The sequence below is a fragment of the Wolffia australiana genome, chromosome 4 (genome assembly GCF_029677425.1).
Source record: "Wolffia australiana isolate 7733 chromosome 4, ASM2967742v1".
Classification (NCBI taxonomy): domain Eukaryota; kingdom Viridiplantae; phylum Streptophyta; class Magnoliopsida; order Alismatales; family Araceae; genus Wolffia; species Wolffia australiana.
Window position 1 is genome coordinate 10,400,265 of NC_135838.1, and position 23,478 is coordinate 10,423,742.

At 42.1% G+C, this 23,478-nt stretch overlaps 2 long non-coding RNA genes across 2 annotated transcripts; both read right to left on the bottom strand.

Annotated features, from left to right (window-relative positions):
* Nucleotides 1–12,552: 12,552 nt before the first annotated feature.
* Nucleotides 12,553–13,040, bottom strand: LOC144702613 (uncharacterized). The gene is made up of 2 exons (XR_013581281.1): nucleotides 13,007–13,040; nucleotides 12,553–12,857 (listed from the first exon to the last, which is right to left on the bottom strand). It is a non-coding gene; the product is annotated as an uncharacterized LOC144702613 (long non-coding RNA).
* A 5,230-nt stretch (nucleotides 13,041–18,270) lies between these two features.
* Nucleotides 18,271–20,222, bottom strand: LOC144702614 (uncharacterized). The gene is made up of 2 exons (XR_013581282.1): nucleotides 18,838–20,222; nucleotides 18,271–18,689 (listed from the first exon to the last, which is right to left on the bottom strand). It is a non-coding gene; the product is annotated as an uncharacterized LOC144702614 (long non-coding RNA).
* Nucleotides 20,223–23,478: the final 3,256 nt, after the last annotated feature.

Genomic DNA, 23,478 nt, shown 5'->3' on the forward strand with positions numbered 1-23,478 from the left:
AACATCAAACAAAATAAGAAGCTGAAGAAGAACAAGAAGGGGAAGAAAAAAGGATAAAAATAGAAGAAGAAGATGAAGAAGACAAGAAAAAGGAAGAAGAGAAAAAAAGAAGAAAACAAAAAAGTAGGAGAAGGAGAACAAAACAAGAAGAAGAAGAAGAAAAGACAAAAGAAGGAGAACAAGAAGGAAAGAAGAGGAAGAATAAAAATAAACAAGAAAAGAAGAAGAGGAATAAAAGAAAGAGGAAGAAGGAAAGGAAAAAGAAAAAACAAAGGAAAAAAATAAAAAAACAGATAAAAGAGGAGGAAGACAAAAAAGTAACAGAAGAAGAAGAAAAAATGATGAAGAAGAAAAGAGTGAAGAATAAGAACAGAAAACAGAAGAATAAGAAGAAAAAGAGAAGAAAAAGGAAGAAGTAAAGAAAAAAACAAGAAAATAAAAAGTAGGAGAAGAAAAGGAGAAGAAGAAGAAGAAGAAGAAGAAGAAGAAGAAGAAGAAGAAGAAAAAGAAGGGGAAGAAAAGATGAATAAATTGAAGAAGATGAGAAGCAGATGAGAACAAGACGAAGAGAACAAAAAGGAAGAAGCAAAGAAAAAGGAAGAAGAAAAAAAAAGTAGAAGGAGAAGAAAAGAAGAAGAAGAAGAAGAAAAGACAAAAGAAGGAGAAGAAAAAGGATAGAAGAAGAAGAATAAAAATAAAGAAGAAGAAGAAGAAAAGAAAAAGTTGGAAGAAAAGAAAAAAGTAGAACTAAGAAAAAAGATGATGAAGACGAAGAAGAAATTGAAGAAGAAGAAAAGAAGAAGAAGAAAAGAGAGAAGAATAAAAACAGAAAACAGAAGAAGAAGCCGAAAAAGAAAAACAAGAAAAAAAGAGGAAGAAAATAGGATAAAAATAGAAGAAGAAGAAGAAGAAGAAGAAGAAGAAGAAGAAGAAGAATAGAAGAAGAAGAATAGAAGAAGAACAAAAGAAGTAGAAGAATAGAAGAAGAATAAGAAGAATAGAAGAAGAACAGAAGTAGAAGAATAGAAGAAGAACAGAAGAAGTAGAAGAATAGAAGAAGAAGAAGAAGAATAGAAGAAGAAGAAGAAAAAAGAAGATCGTGATCAAATAATGACAACAACACATTCTTATCTGATTACATATTTGAACAAACCTTGGTTCCAATCAAAATAAGAACCTGATCATTTATTGGTCTAAATATATGATCATGATCAAACGTTGACATCAATATGTTCCTGCTAAAATTGGATGTTTTACAACAACAAAGTTATGAATTTAGAATTTATCACTGATTGAAATAGGAATTTAAACAAAATCAGATCCTGAAGAGGTCAACAATTATGAATGGAACGAATATAAAAAGGCAAGAAGGTAAGAAAATGAAGATCCCTAATTACCTTTGCTACTTACCTTCGCTGTCGCACAGTCACACTTGGCAGCGTCTTCTTCAGACAGGAGTCCACACAAATGCACAACACGGTGTCTTCTAGAATAGGAGGGAACGAAAGAGAGGAAGACAGGATCACATGAATGCTCAACGAGACATGATCACAGAAATGCTCGAGGAGACATGATCGCACGAACAGAGAAGAAGACTGGAGCAGAATGCAAAACAAGACCGAAGAGGGCGGGGGCGCGGGCAGGCAGGCTTGGGGGGGCTCCAAAAAATTGCACGTTCGCACAAAACTGCACCGCACAGACCTGTGTGCGTTGTGCGGTGCAGTGGGCAAAAATAGTGGGCGGTGCGGTGTGTAAAATTTGCACTGCACCACACATACCTGTGTGCGTCATGTGCTGCGCTATGCAAAAATAGTGTGCGGTGCAGCATGCGACACCAGACTGTGCAATCACACAATCGGCCATTCGGTCAGACGAACGGACCTTCCCTAGCTCGCAATGATTAAGTAAAACTATTTAAATAATATAAATAGCCAATTGTGAGATTTTATTTTATTTAAATAATATAAAAATTGGGGGGGGCTCCAAAAAATATGCGTGTTCGCACAAAACTGCAACGCACAGACCTGTGTGCATTGTGCGGTGCGGTGTGGAAAAGTAGTGTGTGGTGCGGTGTGCAAAATTTGCACTACACCACACATACCTCTGTGTGTCATGCGCTGAGGTGTGGAAAAATAGTGTGCGGTGCAGTGTGGGATACCTCACTGCACAATTGCACAATTGCACAATCGCATGAATGGAGCTTCCCTAGATCGCAGTGAGACGCCACCCATGTCAGCTGCGAGAATGATTAAGTAAAACTATTTAAATAATATAAAAATATATTATGATTTTCTTGTCTTTTCCCCTATATGTATACGTGGTAGCTCGAGAAAGCGTAAGCACGGAAGACGAGAGGGAGAAGAATCTAAGGGATTTGACATTTCAACCGAGAACAAAAAAGAGGAAGCGTTTGTGATGATGACAATGAGAGAGAAAAAAATCAAGGGCTCTGATTAGTCCAAGTTCAAATGGTGATATCTAATGATCTACATGTCCGATTGAGCTGAGATTTTCAGCACAGTTTCGTCTCCCCCTACTCTTCATCTATCCCTTTGATGTATAAATAGGGGCGTAGATCACTGTTGAATTCATCTTCAACTTGCTTCATACTTGTATGAGCTGATTGAAAGATAATGAGTTTTCAGATCCATCAAGTATGTTCTTTGTGTCTTGACTGTGTGGGAAAAAGTATTAGAGAATAGAGGGACCTTACAAGCACTTGCGAAATCACCATGATCATTGTAGAACATAAGGATCCAAGCTAAGCGTCTTCGCCTTACGTTGCTCTTTTCTCAACATTGCTCTTAGCTTAATTAGGGTTTATTAATTATTTTTCACTATGGTTTCACTCCCTTATATACACATTTTCTCATCTTTTAATCTACCACCATACTGTTCACATATTGGATCACTATCGTATCCGTCACGTCCTCTATCTTATTCTCGTAACACTCCTGGTAATTCTACTTTTACTTCCTCTTTTCTCTACCAATTATACTATGACCAGGATGGTCTGTTGAATCATCTCTAAAATGAGCTAGGATGGTTTGTTGTGTTATAGAATGCCGCACCAACCTACAGACGTTTGATTGATCTGATTCTTGTCCCATTGGATGCGGAAGGCTTGAATCTATTGAAAACAATGCCAAGAACACATCCAACGGACAATCCTAGCTCATTTTAGAGAGGACTCAAGATCCAAGGTAAACTTTAGTTTCGAAATTTATTTTCCAAAATACAGACGTTCTATAAGCCCAATTGTTGTCAAATTTGGGCTTTAATTACTGGTCTGAGGGAGCTGAACAACAAGGTATAATTTAATGTCTATTATCTGATTTATTTTGGCCATAATTTTAATGTTTTAGAAGCCTTCGCTGCAAAAAAACTTGCGGCCCGCAATCCAATGCATTCCGCTGAGTCAACTAAGCCATCTAGCTTGCTGTTTGATGTGTCAAACACGTCAGATGGCCAGCAGGCCGGCAATAGCGAGCTGGTGGGTCATTTATCTAACGTGTTTACCATGTTAGATAATGGCTTGCTGAGTGCGCCACCAGAATGATTCATCCCAGCCGTAGATCCCGGCAGCATGTATGGATTCAACTGACCTAAGAAAAGAAAAAAAAATCAAAAAATTTAAAAAACCCAAAATATTTTACCTTTGATGCCATCGCCCGCATTAAACGCTATGGCAGATGAGCTATTTGGTCCATCTATCCGGACTGTTGCTAGTGACATGTGTCACAATGCCACACGACGGTTTAAATGCCGACGGCCTATTTAATGAACCTTTTCATCTCGATACAACAAAAACGATCACGTCAGATCGGACGGCCGCAATTGGATCTGGCGCACAGATTGATCCAACCGCAACCGTCTAATTTGCCACATCACCCAACGGAGAGGAAGATTTTAAGTGCATCAACAATGCATTAAATGCGTCGTTAGTAAGTTCACCCCCTACGGCGCCTGCACAATTTGACTATTCCACGCGTTCTTAGCCGTTAGATTGCCTTGGGGACTACCACTCGGATGGCATAGATCAGCCCATGTCGATGCCACCTCACTGGTCAGCAAATTATGGTGATGTAGCCAAGGCGGGCCGAGTTAACTTGGCTCTCCTAAGCCAAGTTGACTCAGACCGAGTCGACTCAACCCGAGCCAAATCGGTCGAGATCGCCCAAGTCGACCTGGTCGACTTGGCCAACTCTGACCGAGTCAACCCAGTTGACCGGGTCGAAAGAGGCTGAGTCGATCTGATCGACCTGATCAATCTTGATCGAGTCAACCAGGTTGACTCGGTCAATCTTGACCGAGTCGACCCGGTCAACTCGGTCACCCTTGACCGTGTGGCCCTAGATGACTCAGTCCACTCAGACCGAGCCGACCTGGTTGACTTGATCACTTCAGACCAAGTCGACCCGGTTGACTCGGTCAACCTGGTCAGAGTTGACCAAATCACTGTGGTCAACTCTGACCGTGTTTACCAGGTTGACTTGGTCAACCTTGACCGTGTAAACCAGGTTGACTTGGTCAACTCTGACCAGGTTGACCAGATTGTCTTGGTCAACCTTATTCATGTTGACCATTTTGACTCGGCCAACTCTGACCGGGTTGACCACGCTGACTTGGTCAACCTAGATTGTGTTGAGCAGGTTGACTCAATCAACCCTGAACGTGTTGACCAGGTTGACTCAGTCAACCGTGATCTGGTTGACTTGGTCATCCCTGATTGTGTTGACCAGGCTGACTCGGTCGACCCTGATCAGGTTGACCAGGGTTAATCGGTCAACACAGTCACCTCTAATCTTGTCGGCCAGGTCAACTCGATCAACCTGAATCGAGTACACCCGCACGACCTAGGGCATTTATACTTGGGACATTCGAACAACCCTAGCTGACCTTACTCGGGTACTTTTTCCCCCCTCCTTTCCCCTCTGCTGACCACACTAGCATTGATGGGCCAGCCCGAGAGGTCTTGACCGACATTGGAAAAGTGGGATTGACATCTTCCATCGAAGTTGTCCCTCCTACTTTAGATCACATCGCACCACTCGGACTAGGCATGGAGGATCATCGAGAACCGAAAGAGTGTGGAGATGCACTTGCTGGGCAATCCTCTGGGTGACCACCATCGACGACCTGGGCCGCGAAAGTGGCGGGGACTACGCACACGGCTATCACTCAACCCCTCCCCAAGATCACACTTCCTCCACTTTATGATGACACGACCCCAAAGCGAGGCTACATTGACTCGGAGGGGGTGAGAGTCGTTGCCTTCTCCAAGGAGGAGGTCTTGCGATTGGCTGCACCATTCGCGTACACCTTGATAGGCCAATTCATGACGAAACACCCCCTTATTAACGACATTATGAGGATATATTTAGCGCCAGGGAACTTCATCAGACCGGTGGTTATTAGAGCATGTAACCATCGGAGTGTCTTTATTCGCTTCCAACAGGAAGCAGACTTCAAAAAGGCTTGGAGCCGTACCACGTGGACATGATGCACACTTATCGATGGACAACCGAGCAGACTAGCAGCTCACGGGAACATTGCCCTCACTTTGTACCGGTATGGATCAGTTTCCCAAGGCTCCGGCCACATATCTTCACGCCCACTGCTCTAGAGTCCGAAGCTAGTGCAGTTGGAACATTTATACGTCTTGACAAAGATGTACATCTGTTCAACCGCTCCGTATATGAGAGGGTATGTGTGGAGATAGACCTATTAGAGCCCATCCACCGCATGATCCTCATTCGCGATGGGGATGAGCTGATTCGACAACCTATAGTGTACGAGAACCTTCCATAGTTTTGTACACATTGTATCCTTCTAAGTTACACACTTCATATGTGTCGCCAACGGGCATCACAGACTACCGCGACCCCCTCAGAGGAGTACCTCCCACCTTTGCCTTATAACGACTACATCATAGAAGCAAAATCTACCTCTCAAGGGCGTCGCCCCACCCAGAGACCGACTCTGAGTACACGCCCCGGCCCCGCACCGCATGGTGCACCTACTACTACCCCTCTCCTACCTAGGGACTCTATGTTGGCCAAACCTGTCTCGACCAAGCATATAACTTCAGGGTCACAATAGGTAAAGAAGGGGGCTGACAAGCGCCTACAAACCCTACCCCGTCCCCCGGATGTTCCCCCTATCAGCATTCGACTGGGCAAGGGCAAGGAGGTACTAGTATCTCTAATACCTTTGCCCTCTTAGATCTAAAATGCCATGAGGGAGATTGCGTGGAGGTTGGGCAGAGTCGTTCGAGTCTCCCCAGCACTTTCGGCCATACACCCACCCGTCCCTCACCAGTCCCCCATTCCTTATCGTCCCCTCGTTCTACACCCTCTTGCCTCTCATCAGTCCATTGGCCTCCATCTTCATCATCCCCACCACCTTGCTCCCCTCCACCTCGCTCACCTCCACCTACATCTTCCCATCCTTCCCCTACGTCTCCCCTAGTGCCCCGCTCCCCTCCACAGGCTTCACCTCCATCCCCTCCCTCCTCCACTATCCCACCCCCCACTCCTACACATTGCCCTCCTCGCTCTTCCCCCTCGGACCCACTCCTCCATATACCTCGCTCATCCCCCACCCTCGCTCACCACCTATCCCCATCCCTAGCTTATTGCCCCACCCTAGCCACACTTCTCCCCCTCCGGGACATCGTTCAGATGCCTCCCATACACGCCGCATATACAACACCCGATCGAGGGTGCGTCACATGAGCCGGTAGTTTTATGATTATAAGTCTTGTTTGGAATTGTAGAGGGTTTGGTAACCCTCTAACCCAGTCACATCTCCTCTCACTAATAAAAAAGCACAACTTAGGGATAGTTGGGCTTATCAAACCGATGACAACATCAGATCATTCCCACTCTAGAGCCAGGAAACTCGGAATGGATCATGTTTATTGTCATTCCTCGAATAAGCTCTGGCTTCTTTGGAAGCGAGATTATTTGTTGGTGCTATTGGCTGAAGGGACCCGGTACGTCACTTTTGACGTATCGTACTCCCCGAATAGACAACTAGAGTAGGAGGCCCTTTGGGAGGAACTTGCCTTACATGCCCATTCCCACTCACGGCTTGTTGATCTCCCTTGGTTTATAGTTGGGATTTTTAACTGCATACGGGCAGTTAGAGAGCGCTAGGGGGGCCGCCCACCTCTATCACGATCTATGCAAACGTTTAACGAATTTATCCATCAGGCATCACTAGTGGAGCCGCCTACCATAGGTGAGGAGTGGACCTGGTGTAATGAGTGTCAGGCGGATGCGCGTATGTACGAATGGCTCGATCGTTGTTTTACCAATAGAACCGAACTGATGCATTGTACAATAACGATTGAGATCCTACCGCGATATTACTCGGACCACTCGCCGATCCTCCTTCTCCTATACTCCAGCAATCAAGTCCGCCACCCTCCATTCTGATTCCAAGCCACGTGGTTAGAGCACACCGACTTCCATTGTTATGTACGAAGCCATTGGCATAGAATGATCTCTACATCACCCATGGAGAACCTTAGTTACAGACTGAGGAATCTCAAGTTCCACCTTAAATGGTGGAATCGACATGTCTTTGGAGACATACACGCACCGGTCAAAGCAGTCAAGTGGGAACTAGCTGCTATTGAGCGATAGTTGCAAGATGGTTGGACAGACGATGAGGGCGAGCGCCAACTTCACCTTAGAGAGCAGCTTGAGGACGCTATGCGGCGCTAGGAAATTTTCTATCTCCAAAAGTTGGGTGTCCAATGGCTATGAGAAGGTGATAGAAACACATGTTTATTTCACGCTTCGATCCGTCATAGAGCACGTCCTAATTATACGACACTTTTAAAGACGTATAGTCAGGACCCGCCCAACTAGCAACTGTAGGAGTGGAGATTTATCACTCGCTCCTCTCCTCACAACCAACTATTCTGAGTGAGGACATCCTTGCCTCTATCCCTCACTTGGTGACCGACCAAGATAGTGTACTTCTCACAGCCCTTCCTACCAGAGCAAAGATTAAAGAGGTCATTTTTTCCTTGGGTAGGAACAAGGCCCTAGGACCGGATGGATTTTTCGCAGAATTCTACACTGCATGCTCGGATATTGTTGGCACTGACTTGGTGTTGGCTATCAAAGAGGTGTTCACACACAAAGTCTTCCCGCAAAGTTGGAAATCCACTTTTCTAGCGCTCATTCCAGAAGTTGACGCTCCAATTTCCTTTTGAAACTTTCGCCCCATTAGTCTTTGTAATGTATGCTACAAAGTTGCATCCAAGATCATTACAAATCAACTAGGGCACTTTCTTGATAGACTTATCTCGCCTGAACAGTGTGGTTTTGTCAAGGGTCGATAGATCCATGACAATATCATGCTAGTTCACGAGCTAGCCCAACCACTAGACGCTCATATTCGGGGCTCAAATGTCATCATCAGACTAGATATGGAGATGGCCTTCGATTGAGTTGAGTGAAATTTTCTTACCCAAGTGTTACGTCGCTTTGGGTTCATTGATCTAGTCGATTCCTGCAATCGAAAGAATCATTTCTCTCTCTTGATGGATGGAAATTCTATTGGCTTCTTCACGGCCACGAGAGGTCTACGGCAAGGTGATCCTATCTCACCCACCTTTTTTATATTGATGGAGGAGGTCTTCAGTCGATCGCTCACACTTACGATCGATCGTGGCCTAATCCAACCATATTTTATGAAAAGGGGATGCCTGATCCTCTCGTACTCACTCTTTGCGGATGATGCCATCCTTTTCCTTAATGGATTCAAAAATTCTATTAAGGAATTTATGAGCGTCTTCACTACGTACGAGCAAGCCTCGGGCCAGCTTGTCAATGCCTCAAAGATTAGCTTTATAGTTGGTCCTTCCACCACTACAAAGTGCTCTCAGATAATCCAACACTCTACCCTTTATTCACGAGGATGCCTCCCTTTCGACTATCTTGGATGTCCTATCTTTCTTGGATGCGCTAGGCATCATGACTTTGATGCCCTTCGAGCCAAATTGAGAAAGAACTTGAGGGATGGAAACTCTATTTTCTCTCTCCTAGAGGATGCATCCAACTTATTCGATATGCCCTCATGAGTATCCCATTGCATACCCTTGCGGTCCACTCACTATCTCTCACAGTCCTCAGCTCAGTGGAACAACTATGCATACGTTTCTTATGGTCTGGTCACCTCGAGGGCGAGCGCCGCCATCATTGGGTCTCTTGAGAGAAAGCATGTTGGCCGACAATCGAGGGGGGTTAAGGGATCAGACGCCTCTCAGACGTCCAGGACATCCTTCAAAAGAAACTCGTATGGCGCATGTGCACCACACACTCCCCAATGGGAAGTTTTATTTCCGCCAAGTACGGTGAGTGGGCATGTCGAGAGATGGATATCTGGGGCCATCAGAGATGGCAGACACAGCAGCGACCATGGCTTGAGATCACCCAAGTCACATGTTGGCATATAGGTTGAGGTACGATTAGCGCCTGGTTTGATACTTGGCACGCAAACGAGCCTTTCACTCGCCATCCCCGCTTTGTACCTCATCAAGTGCGACTCACAGTGTCGCGCTGCTTATGGGCAACACGCCACACCTATGGGAGCAACATGGTCTCCCATCCGCCATGTTACCCCATGTCCAGAACACTTTAATCGGGTCCACTCCCGATCGTGCTATTTGGACGCTCACACTCGACGGCGCACACTCGTGCAGTTCTTCTTGGGAGTATTTGATTAAGAAATCCCCCCTCTAGCACTAGGGTCGCGGCATTTGGCACCCGGCGATCCTTACCCGCCTCTCTTTTTTCCTCTAGAGGATGTTGAGTTTGCAGGGGGAGATAAAGTTCATGACATTGTCTTTACGGAAGAATTAGAGGATGCCCCTTTAGTTATTGTTGATGACCAATAAGATGAATTAATCACACTTGGCCCACCAACAAAGGCACCACTAATTCAAGATAATGCTTCATGCTCCTCTATTCTAGTTAAACAAACATCACAACCTCAAATACAAGTGCCCTTAAGGAGATCCACTAGAGAAAGAAAATCTGCAATTCCGGATGACTATATTGTTTTTCTCTAGGAACACGAGGCTGATTTTGAGATCATGGAAGATGATCCTCTTAATATAAAACAGGCCAAGCAGAATTTTAACTCGCAAAGGTGGATAGATGCCATGAACAAAGAAATAAAATCTATGGTTGACAATGATGTTTGGGATCTTGTCCCATTACCCGAAGGTAAGAAGCCCATTGGCTGCAAATGGATATTTAAAACCAAAAGGGATTCAAAGGGTAATATGGATAGATATAAATCATGTCTTGTTGCCAAAGGTTTTACTCAACGAGAAGGCATAGATTATAATGAGACTTTCTCTCCAGTTTCATCGAAAGACTCCTTTAGAATTATAATGGCACTTGTAGCGCATTTTAATGTTGAACTACACCAGATGGATGTCAAGACTGCGTTTCTTAACGGAGACATTAATGAGACCATATATATGGTTCAACCAGAAAAGTTTGAGATCGGAGATCCACAGTCAATGGTATGCAAATTAAAGAAGTCCATCTATGGTCTAAACCAAGCTTCTCGTCAATGGTACCAAAAGTTTCATCGAATTATTGTCTCTTTCGGTTTTGAGCCAAATTTAGCAGATGAATGTGTGTACCATAAGTTTAGTGGGAGTAAATACATATTTCTCGTCCTATATGTCGATGACATATTACTTGCCACAAAACGATACAAACCTACTTCATGACACGAAGAAGTTTCTGTCGAGTCATTTTGAGATGAAGGATCTCGGTGAAGCCTCATATGTATTGGGCATTCAGATATATCGTGATCGCTCTCAAAATATCTTAGGTATGTCTCAAAAGGGATATATTGAAAAAATCCTTAAACGATATGGCTTGGAAGATTGTAAACATCTAGACACTCCTATTTCTAAAGGAGACAAGTTCAGTCTTGACCAGTGTCTGAAGAACAATTTTGAAAGCCAGGAAATGCAAAAGGTTCCTTATGCATCAGCTGTGGGGAGTCTTATGTATGCACAAGTTTGTACACGCCCAGATATTGCTCATATTGTTGGTGTACTTGGCCGATATTTGAGTAATCCAGGTATGGATCATTGGAAAGCAACCAAGAGAGTCATGCGATACCTTCAGAGAACAAAGGATATATGCTCACATACAAGAAGTCAGATCAATTGGAGATCGTTGGGTATTCTGATTCTGATTTTGCTGGATGCGTTGATAGCAGAAAGTCTACTTCAGGCTATATTTTTCTATTAGCAGGAGGAGCTATATCTTGGAGAAGTGCGAAACAAGCATTGATAGCATCTTCTACTATGGCAGCAGAATATATAGCATGCTATGAAGCATCAAATCAAGGCAATTGGCTGAAGAATTTTGTCACAACCTTGAGAATCGTTGATGGCATTGAAAGGCCGCTGAAGCTCTATTGTGATAATCAGTCAGCCGTTATGTTTGCCAATAACAACAGGAGCTTAACAAAGTCAAAGCACATTGACATAAAGTTCCTAGTTGTGAAAGAAAAAGTTCAGACAGGGCAGTTGTCTATTGAGCATATTGGGACAAACTCCATGGTAGCGGATCCACTTACAAAAGGACTGCCGCCAAAGGTCTTTCATGAGCATGCTGCTCATATGGGTTTAATACCTCATGAGGATATGTAATTCAGTGGGAGTTTGTATTTTGATGTTCACTCAGTAATAGACACACTATGGAGTTTCTTTTCATGCTTGAGTAATCTCCTAAATTTAAGTATGTCTGAACAAACTTCAGTTGATCTCCACTCAGAATCTGGAGGACTAAGTTGGGAATGTACACGTATGAATCACTTGTTGTGTAATTTCCATGCTACACATCCACACATGATCTATGTCATTCATTGAATTAGTGTATGTGATCATTGTTTGGGTTTAGTTACAATTACTGTAACAAAAGCCCCATGGTTCTGTGCCAGTTTGTGATGGACGAGATTGGTTGAAATGTCTTAGTAATGATAGCAAAATTTTTGATCCAAAAGGCCTCCCCTCAAGCTTGTTCTATTCAACTAGAGAAGACGCGATGGATCGAGTTATGTTTTACATTGATTTACATTCATGTACGATCTTCATCATCCTTGAGAATCGATGCAAGACTCCTGCGGATCTAACAAACTCCCCTCCGAACTTAATTGTAGATTTTTTCGCAGGAATATTGGCGCTCTTCTCAGAGGTTACCATGATATGTTTTTACATCCCTTTCTTTCTTGCTATAATATCCAATGATCATGATAGTAGGAAAAAAGAGATGCAACAAATTTCTTAATCTTATGATGCTACTCAAGCATCCGCTAAAGTTCGTACTTATCTCTGCAGCATTCGCCTTTAAAGGACGGTCTAGCAAAAAAAAAAAGGAAAACAGCGTCCTACGTGTACTATGCAGAAATAAAAGTAAAGACAAGTGCATAATATAGATTGGAAAGAGACCATAAGCTGCTAATGATTACGAATCCTCACTGTTTTTAAAGTTCAAATAGATATTTCATCGTAATGTCTTTATTTCATGAGATAACTGTCATCGAGAACACATCGTAGAAAACACCAATCAACAGTACTATTTCTCGTCTCCCCACCATCTCTGAGATAGATCTCTATCCGACTGACGGAGTTCTGACCACGATGCCGCGATCGTTAATCCATACAAATACACGGTCGCATCGGAAGTCCATGATTCTACTGTCCCTTTCATTGATGAGAATAGCCTGAACACGACGGTTCTGTCTCTCGATAACAATAACTGCGATTCTGCCATGAGCTCTCACCAGCTCCGGCCACTCTTGCTTCCCTGTGAACCAGTTCTCAGGTAAGAAAACTCATCGCATGGCATCTCCGATAAAGGAAATCAAAAGACGCGTTATAATGAAGACAGAACTAAGAAAGAACATCGCACTTCTGATGACACTATAGAATCAGGGGAACCAGATTTTGCCATACCTGTACAACTCGACATATTGGTTTTGCAGAGGACTTCGAGCAGTTGTTTTACGGAAATGGATCAATGATGCCAAACCTACAAGGAGCGGGCCTATATATAGCGAGAACAGCGTTCTCAAATCCGAGGATTGACTCGTCAAAAATTTTACGGGTACAAAGCGAGGCTACCAACTTCGGCAGCTATACTTGACCAGTCTTTGGCTTGGACGAACGAGAAATCCACAAATTCAGCCTTTGAGCAAGACGTTTTGGTCTAGCATCTGTGGCTGAATTTCCATTCAACGAACTTGTTGTTTGATATCGGCGCATTGGTTTCCATTCAGAACGCTGACCGTCTAATAGATTGACCAGAATTTACTGGCATTATTTTCGTCCATTCATTAAGTTCTGATTTTTTTCCGAAAACCGTTGACGAGTTCTCATGGCGTTCACTAGTTATCGTTTGTTCCTCGAAATTCTTAAATGGTTACTCTAGAACACATTTACTTCTTTGCCTACGGTGGCCCGTCATTCATCGTGCTTTACTTGTAGCACAGAACCTTGATTTTTTCAGTTTTTTTAGACGTCTGGTATGAGTTTTTGTCTTACGATATTCTCCTGGGTTCCCTTTTATTTATGTTCTCACGATTCTCGTTCAGCAATAAAAAGAACATTCCTTAACGGCATCTTGAACCAAAGCCACAGTGAAAATTGTTTGCTGCGTACTACACAGCAAACAATAATATTTTCCCTTTCGGGGGATGCCTAGGACGCCTAAGTGTTGAGATTTAAGCCCTTCCAGTTGTTTCAAGACTTGACAGAGAAACGGAATAAAAGTCGCGGAGACGCTAACCGTCATATTTTACACACTAATTTGGCTGTTCGACGAGATTCCCAACGAACACTCCAAACACAGTTGCGAACTCTTTATTTGGTTCCTCTGTTGCCTGGCCTTCCCTTCCATTTGAATGCCATATTTCACCCAGATAAATGAAGCAGTTTAGACGCATCTGGTGTTCTAAAGATTCATAAAGTATACATAGAGCGGCCTATTCCACGCAAGTTCTGTACTACACGGCATCGCGGGACCAGATTGGCCTTATCGACATTCGCCGTTCCACTTTTCAAAACATAATCATTTAAGTCTCCCGTGTTTCTACTAGTTCCGGCCATAGATCTATCTCTAACCAGCGACGATGAACACCAACAAGACTATATTCTAGGCGACGAGGTTTTTACTAACATTTCATTGAGTTTTTATGTTTCACTGTAATATTCCAAAAGACCTCAACATCATTTTTTTCAACGCTTAAGTAGTTATTACTTAAGGGCTTAGATCAAATCCAAAGATCAGCCCAAACATGGTTGTCTAAGATTTATTTAAATTCCCCGGTTTTCCCGTCTGCTTTAAATTATTTTCCGCGAGCAGTTTCATGTAACTGTAATACACCGCTAGGCACAATTGTTTAACTTGCTTCATCGAGAAAGTCGGAGAGCCTTCAAAGAGTGTAACGCCAAATACATGCCAAAGAGACTGGCTTATTCAGCGTAAATAGAAAGCTATTTGTAAATTTCTCCCTCTCTCTCTCGCTCTTTCGCTATCTCTCTTTCTCTCTCCATCTATCTATCTCTCTCTCTCCTATCTTTCACTTTTCACTATCACATTTTCTCTCTCTCTCTCTCTCTCCCCACCCCTTTCTCTCTCTCTCGCGTTCTCTCTCTCTTTCTCCTCTATGTCGTTGCCTCTCTCTCGTTTCTTTTCCATTCCATCTCTCTCTCTCTCTCAACCACTATTGTTATCTCTCTCTTTTTTTTTATCTCTGTTCCGTTCATCCCTTCTTACTCTACGTGTCACTCTGTTCTGATATCGCTCTCATTCTCCTTATCTTTCTCCCTCTCTTTTTATTTTAGCTCTCTCCCTGTTTCTTTTTATTATTTCCCTCTTCACTCACTCTTGTGATCTCTCTCTCGGTCTGTTTATCTCTCTCCCCTTATCTTTTTTCTCATTCTCCCTGTCTCACCCACTATTTTTATCTCCCTCTAATTTTCTTTATCGCTCTCCCTCTCTCGCTTTTTCGTTCTCTCTCACACACCATGAGAACTCCCTCTAATTTTCTCGTTTTTTTGGTCTAATTTTTTCGCTTTTTCGCTTTTTCGCTTTTTCATTCCCTCTAATTTTCTTTTTCGCTTTTTCGGTCTGTTCATCTCTCTCCCCTTATCTTTTTTCTCATTCTCCCTGTCTCACCCACTATTTTTTATCTCCCTCTAATTTTCTCGTTTCTTCACGCTCTTGTTATCTCTCCCTTTCCCTTTCTCTTTCTCTTTATCGTTTTCGCTCTCTCTCACTCAATCCTTGTCATGCTCCCCCTCTCTAACTCATTCTGGTTATCTTTTTCTGATTCTCTTTAGCGCCCTCCCTCGCTCGCTCACTCACTTTCGTTCCCTCTCTCTCACTCTCTTTGTCGCTCTCCCTCTCGCTACCACTCTCTCTCTCGCTCTCTCCCTTTATGGCACTCTCACTCTCACTCTCGTTTTTTATCCCTCCCGCTTTCTCTTTCCCTCTCCCTCTCCCTCTCTCTCTCCCTTCCCCTCTCACGTCCTCCCTTCTCTCGCTGGGTCTCTTCCACTCCTCTCTATGTCACTAACGATCTCTCTCTGTTCCCTCTCTCTCCCTCTACCTCTCTCTATCTCTCCCTCTCCCTCTCCCTCTCCCGCACCCTCATCCTCTCCTAGTCTCTATCTCTCTCTCGCCCCTCCTTCTTTCTCGCGCTCCCTCTCTCTCTCCTCTTTCTCCCGCTCCTTTTCTATCTCCTTCCCTCTCTCCCTTTCCTGCCATTTTCGTTCCCTCTCTGTTCCCCTCTCCCCTTCCTCTCGCGCTCTCCTCTCTTTCTCTGTCCCTTTCTTCTCTCACCCTTTGCCTCTCTGCCTGTCTCTCTCATCTCTCTTACGCTCCCACTCTTTTCTCTCTCTTTCTCTCTTTATACCTCTCCCTCTGTCTCCCTCTCTTTCTCCCTCAGTCCCTCTCTCCCTTCGTTCTCTTGTTTTCTCTCCCTCCCCTTCTCCGTCTCTCACTTTCTCTTTTTCTTGGTCTGCGCATCTTTCCTTTTCGGTCTTGAATTGGGTGAAGAAGCACAGAATGAGCCGTACAAGGAAGCTTTAATTGGGGAACCAGACTACACGCGTCGGACCTAGCGTCAACTAACCTTTCGGCCTCGCTAGAAAAACTGATCTAGCTGTTTCTTGCGGGGCCTAAATTACGTTTTAATCGTGTGTCGGCCTGAATATTTGACCCCAAGTCAAGCAACGTTTACCAGCACGGTGGAAGTACTTGATAACCGAGTTCCCAACTCCTCAGAGATATACAGTAGTCAGGTCGGCCCTCAGAAATAACATCGGACTCTAAAGAGTTTTGAGAATTCCAAGACTCGACACCACCTGGCTCCTTTTATGGAATTGTATTGTTTATAATACAAATAGTAACACAAATAATTATTACAGGGATGTTTATGATTTTATAAATGTTTTTGGTGTATTTACGCGAGTTTCACTATGTGGTCAAAGTTTGCTTATTTAAATGAGTTAAGGCGTACAATATTATCTTTTAGTTTAATAGTAGTCTAACTCCTTTTCAAGGACAAGTTTTTCAAAACCTTTTGGAGATGATAAATAAGTTTGATCATTTTCGTATTTCAAAAGATAGAAACATATCTGTTTGGATAAAAATTCTCAAGCTACTTAATCGAGATGAGTTGGGAATTGGGATTATTCAAAATTTACACAGATGATACTTAAAAACGTTTATCAATTTTAGAATATTCTTAAAATCTATTTTATAATCTAGTTTTTTGGTGTACTTGTAGAATAAACTGTTGTAACTTGTGTAGAAATGACTGTGTTCTTCTTAGCTGATGCCCAGTCAACATCTAATTCTTATCTGGGTGGGGAATGGGTACAAACCAAATATTATAACTCGATTAGTTTCTTCTAGAAAGACGAAGCATCAGCATAAATAGTGGAGCAGTGGAGCGGGACCATTTTGACTCTTATGCTTCCAACGCAACTCTATATATATTGAAGATAGGTCTACTAAGATTTGTCGGCCATGAAAAATGGCCTACGGAGACAAAGAGTCAAGTAACTAGCGTATCGGAAATATCATTATTAACTTTTTTTTATATCAATAAATTGTAACGAACCAACATTTGCTGATTTCAATATTTATAGATTCTATTGTATTCAGTGAAATATGACTGGTTAGTTTTAGGAGCATAACTTTCTTGAAATTTATACATTTTTTTCATTCTTATCTCCATAGTATGATAATTTGAGATTACTTACTCAATATCAGAACATTGTAAAGGACTCACGCATACATTAATCACAGGAAAGTATCAGTGCGTGCCAGTGCTGGGTATTTTAGTTGGTAGCTGCTTACCAGAGAATGAAAACATAAGAACTATTCGACTGAAAGCATAAAAACTATTGTACTGTAAAATTAAGAACCATTGGACCAAGGTATAAAACAAATTTAGTATCAAACACACAGCACGTAGAAAGATCCAAATTCAGCAAAAATTTCAGTATTCTATTTACTGAGCCGGTAAATCCTGTCTACATATTGAATATATAAGTTTTTTAAGAACACAAAGGAAATCCAAATGATGTCTAAATTTGTTATCATGTACAAGACGTCACTTATATTCTCTCCTTTATTAAACAGTTAAAATGAAAATAACATATTTGACTTATCAGCTGATCTAATTCGTACCATCAGGAAACGGTATATATGGGGCAATAGTTCTATACTGTTCTAGCAAAAAATATTTTTTTAAAAAAGTTTTTTAACCATCCTGACACAAAGGAAACATATTTTGAATAACTTCATCAGTGTATTTTAATTCCGTCCAAAACTTCATTTTGTACAAAACTTCATTTTGTATAATTGTCCAGCGAGCTGACCAGACAAATTTTGCATGTTTTAGTTCCAAAAATTTCTCATCGGAGGCAGCTATTTGTTTTTTTCATATATCCAGTCATCATCTCTTTATCAACTTCCCTCCGATCTTTATTAAAGATTTTTGCAGGACTATTAGCGTGATATGCTTTTACATCCCTTTCTTTCTTGTTATAATATCTAATAATCATGATAATAGGAAAAAAGAGATCCAACAAGTTTCATAATCTTATGATTCTACTCAAGTATCCGCTGAAGTCCGCACTTATCTCGGCAGCATTCGCATAGCACCACTCTGGCGATAGCACCAAAGCGTCTTTAAAGGACGGTCTACCAAAAAAATAACAAAACACCGTCCTACATGTATTATGCAAACATAAAAGTAAAGACCATAAGCTTCTAATGATTACGAATCCTCACTGTTTTTTTAAAGTTCAAATAGATATTGCATCGTAATGTCTTTATTTCATGAGATAACTGTCATCGAGAACACATCGTAGAAAACACCAATCAACAGTACTATTTCTCGTCGGCCCACCATCTCTGAGATAGATCTCTATCCGACTGACGGAGTTCTGACCACGATACCGCGATCGTTAATCCATACAAATACACGGTCGCATCGGAAGTCCATGATTCTACTGTCCCTTTCGTTGATGAGAATAGCCTGAACACGACGGTTCTGTCTCTCGATAACAGTAACTGCGATTCTGCCATGAGCTCTCACCAGCTCCGGCCACTCTTGCTTCCCTGTGAACCAGTTCTCAGGTAAGAAAACTCATCGCATGGCATCTCCGATAAAGGAAATCAAAAGACGCGTTATAATGAAGACAGAACTAAGAAAGAACATCGCACTTCTGATGACACTATAGAATCAGGGAACCAGATTCCGCCATACCTGTACAACTCGACATATTGGTTTTGCAGAGAGGACTTCGAGCAGTTGTTTTACGGAAATGGATCAATGATGCCAAACCTACAAGGAGCGGGCCTATATATAGCGAGAACAGCGTTCTCAAATCCGAGGATTGACTCGTCAAAAATTTAACGAGTACAAAACGAGGCTACCAACTTTGGCAGCTATACTTGACCAGTCTTTGGCTTGCACGAACGAGAAATCCACAAATTCAACCTATGAGCAAGACGTTTTGGTCTAGCATCTGTGGCTGAATTTCCATTCAACGAATTTGTTGTTCGATATCGGCGCATTGGTTTCCATTCAGAACGCTGACCGTCTAACAGATTGGCCAGAATTTACCGGCCGTATCGTTTGACCATACGTTGTGTTTGCATATTTCCCTGACGAGCGTTGATGACTTTACATGGTACTGACCAGCTATCGTTTGTTCTTCAAAGTTCTTAATTCGTTACTCGAGGCGACAAATATTTCTTGGACTACGGCGGCGCGTCATAATTCGTGCTTTACTTGTACCACAGAATCATCAAAAGTTTTGTTATGTAAGACGTCTTGTACTATTTTTTACCACGAAGAAACGAAAGTAAGAAACTTTGGCAGCTATGCTAGACCCGGCCTTTGCTTGTACGAACAAAAAATTCACAAATTCAACCTTTGAATAAGAGGTTGAATAGAAATCTAGATTTGTCTTCTGTCGCTGAGTGTCCATTCTCCGAGCCCCTTTGATTTCAGCGAATTGGTTTCCATTCAATACGCTGACAGTTTAGTAAAATGACCATAATTTACTGACATTATTATTTGACCATTCATTAAGTTTGCATTTTTCTCTGAGGACCGTTATCGACTTCTCATCATATTAAACATGTATTATTTTTTCCTTGAAATTTTTGAGCCAGCCCAGACCCGTCTTACATCGTGCTTGACTTGTACGACATGACGCTAGAAACTTCTTTTCCTTTTCCTACCTTGTATGAGAGATTACCCTTGACTCCCTTTAGACTTATGTTCTGGCGATTTCCATTCAACCACGCAGAGAACGTAACCCAACAGAAATCTGAAGAATAACCACACTGAATGATGTCTCTCGCTCGGCCTCAATAACAATATCAGTGTATGGGAGAGAGGGGATACTGGAAAGTTAGTGTATGGGGATTACGGAATTCTATTAGTTTCAACAAACTTGATGGTTGACTTGCTCAACTCTGTAGAGTCTTTTACAAGCTTCTACAGCCTTCTAGAAGATTGATGGTTCTACATTCTTCTAGAATCTTCCAGAGTCGTCTAGAAGCTTATCGAGCCTGCTAGAATGTTGTGTAACTTTTTACGGAAGGGAGTCTCCAGAAATTTCATGGCGTGCCATAAGGTCACCTCCCACTTGACGGCTGTAGAAGATTTATAGATTAAAGCTTATGAGGAGTTGAAGCTGAGGGCAGCATATTATCTTGTAGAAAAAGCTTATAAAAGACATGCCTCCAAGTTCACTTCCATCTTTCCCTTTTGCAGTCCTGTTATATTGTCATTGTTTCTTCAGAGAACACTGATCATCGGATTGAATAAGGTTGTTCTTCTACAACTAGTGTTATGGGTTTGATTGACTTTCATCCATACACTCTTTCTAAATTAAATAAGATATTTTCGATTAGTCTGATACATATTAGGTTTTTCATTCGAGACACTCAACAAAACTTAGTATAAGATACGAAATTAAAGGACATTTTATATTTCCGTACAAATTCATTTAAGCCCAAGGTTGATTTCTTGACTTTAGATAGAAGCTGAGCAATAGATGCATCAGTTCCCCAAGCGCCTAGTTTACATAGCTGCAATTTATACCACTTTGGGAGCTGATATTTCCGCCATGGCACAACTGATAAATGATTTCTTCTAAATAATCTGATATCTCTCCATGCATGCACTTCAATAAATCACAAGTCTTAAAAATTGCAAATCAGATGGGAATGACTCATTGTTTGAGTCAGTATCTTGTGAAATGAGAGGTCACTACAACAATTTGTATGCTACATAGCAGTGAAGCAACCTTAAAATTTTTCATATGCTGATTAATATTGTAATAAATCAAATTGATACAAGAACACTATAGGCTTTCTTCTAAAATTATCTTTGTCATCCTTGTACCCAATTAATTGTACACCAACTCCTGTGTGAGTTTTGTTGGTTGATATGGCATTGACTTCAATGAAACAAATGTAATTCGTGTATCGGAAGACATGGAACGAAATGCAATTGCCATTCAAAACCAAATGACCATATTACTTGACGCTTGACGATGTACTTCTTACATCTTCGCAAAACATATTGAAATGCTCAAGTGTGTAGCATCCAGACCAATCCAGCTTCATCTATTGAAACAATCCCTGGCATGTCATATCTCCTCCTTCATCTAGAGAAACTTCATTAATGCTCTGTAATCCTCATTAAGTAGTCTTAATCTCATCTTGAATTGATGGGAGCCATGGTGATAAGGGACAAGAAGTGGGGGGGCCCCAAACAATTCTGGCTTGGGTGAATTGTTCTTAGGGGTGTACCATATATACTTAGTGGGTAGTTCGCTTAAACCCAACACTTCAGTAATATGTTTTGACGTCCCAAAGAGCATTTTGTTTGTGACCTTCTTGGACCATGTATTAGCTAGTTAATGACCCCAATGGCCCAATAACTAAACTTGGAGTTCCAAAATAACAAGGTTTCTCTTTATATATATATTAATTAATGACAGGTTGATTAACCTAATTATAATATTGACTGTCCAGCCCATGGAGTCCAAGACTCCTAACACAACTTAGCGTATGATCAACTATCAAACCATAAATTATAATGTGTTTTAAAAAATAATCAGATAACTATTGTCTTATATTATATTACCTTGACCAAAAACTTCATTGTATTATCTTTCTCTAGCAATCTCCTCTTATTACAAGAGTATATGATCCTATCTTATCACCCAATCATCTTCCTGAACTTGTTGTTACACCCAAACTAAGACTGTTTATAATTCCTTGATTAGAATCTCGTAGGCCATTATGAAAGTGCAATTGTTTGTCGATATGACACATTTAGTGTCTTACGTCTTACGACTAGTAAGACAGATGTGACATGAATGTACATGATTGATAGTCTGATATAATACCGTCCAGGGATTTTTACAGAATAATTTAGCAAACGATTTCTATTAAAGTGCACCCACAAATTATCCTGAGTACCTCCACACTAATGGCTATAGGATCAGCCATACTGATTATATGGAAACCTTCTAGAAATGAAGGTCTCTAGAAGCTTTCGATGAGCTATACAAAAGGAGCTGCATGCATCATCTTTATTGGGAATTTTTGAGGGAATTTTTTAGAGAATCCTTGTGTTTACCTTGGAGGTTCACGCTAAGCTAATTGGAGGGTTGGACAAGAGTTTGGGACAACATAGGATCCTCTTGTTTGTTAGTCCCTTTGGTGAATTTTTCTTCTACTTTTGTATTCGTTGTTTTGGAGCTCTATTTTGAACATTTTCATCCCATTCAAGATGGTTGCTTTCCTCCAAACAGTGTGTGGGTTTTCTTTACGGTCACCCCTATACTCTAGGTAGATTTATGAGCTTGGTTAAATACATATTTAAATTCCATTAAGCTAAGATCCTTAACACCAATCACAATTGTTAACTCTTAATTTGTTCCCTCTGAAGTCTAGCCTTTATTTTATTTTTCATTTTATATTTCAAACAGAAAAATGAAATAGTTTGAAGTCAATTTTGGAAATTAAGCATGCTATCCTATGCAAGTTCTACAATTTACAAAGTCAAGGGCCTATAATTGTCGATCAATATTCGAAATCAGAAATGATTCATGTCAAAACTGGACTCCTTGGATTTCCATCTTGACTAGATGATGATCCGACTGTGTAACAACAAAGATAAAACTAATTAATGAGACATATTGACGTAGGACAACTAAGGAAAAGGTGACTGAGGGGATGGATGGGTTGGCGACAGATATGGGTAATAGGCGGATTATAGGTAGGGATAAAACAGTCCACAGAAATTCACGATCGAATTCGGATTTAAAAACCGATGAAAATCTGGTGGTGCAGCTCCGACCCTTTTCGAGGGCGGAGTACTGTCTTCCCCACCGCGATGATGGCTAAGCACCGAAATCAATACCCGAATTCACGTTGCAAGGGAATACTCGAGAAGAGGAGAGAAGAGATAGAATCTCAAACCAAATCTAAATCTGACGGCGGTGGAAACTTCTCAGAAAAACACTGAACGAGGAACACTTCGACACCAAAGAGTTCAGGCGTACCTCGGCACCGTAGTGCGTGAAGAGGTTGCGAAATTCTGATCGTGACGGCTGGGTGAATCCGGGCGTTGAGCGGCCCACTGGACGAGGACGAGGCTGGACGTTCCGGGCATTGAACGGCCATGGTTGAGTGCGGTGGTCGTGGGCGCAACGTCAAGCGTGGGCGAACACCCGAGCGCGCGCAGCGCGCGCTGCTTGAAGCGACGACGGCGTCTGGACAGGGGCAGCCGGAATGCGACCTCAGCGGCCCTGGCGAGCTGCCTGGCGCGGCGGCGCGGGCGGCGCGCGCGGCGCGGCGCGCGGGCGGCGTGCGTGCG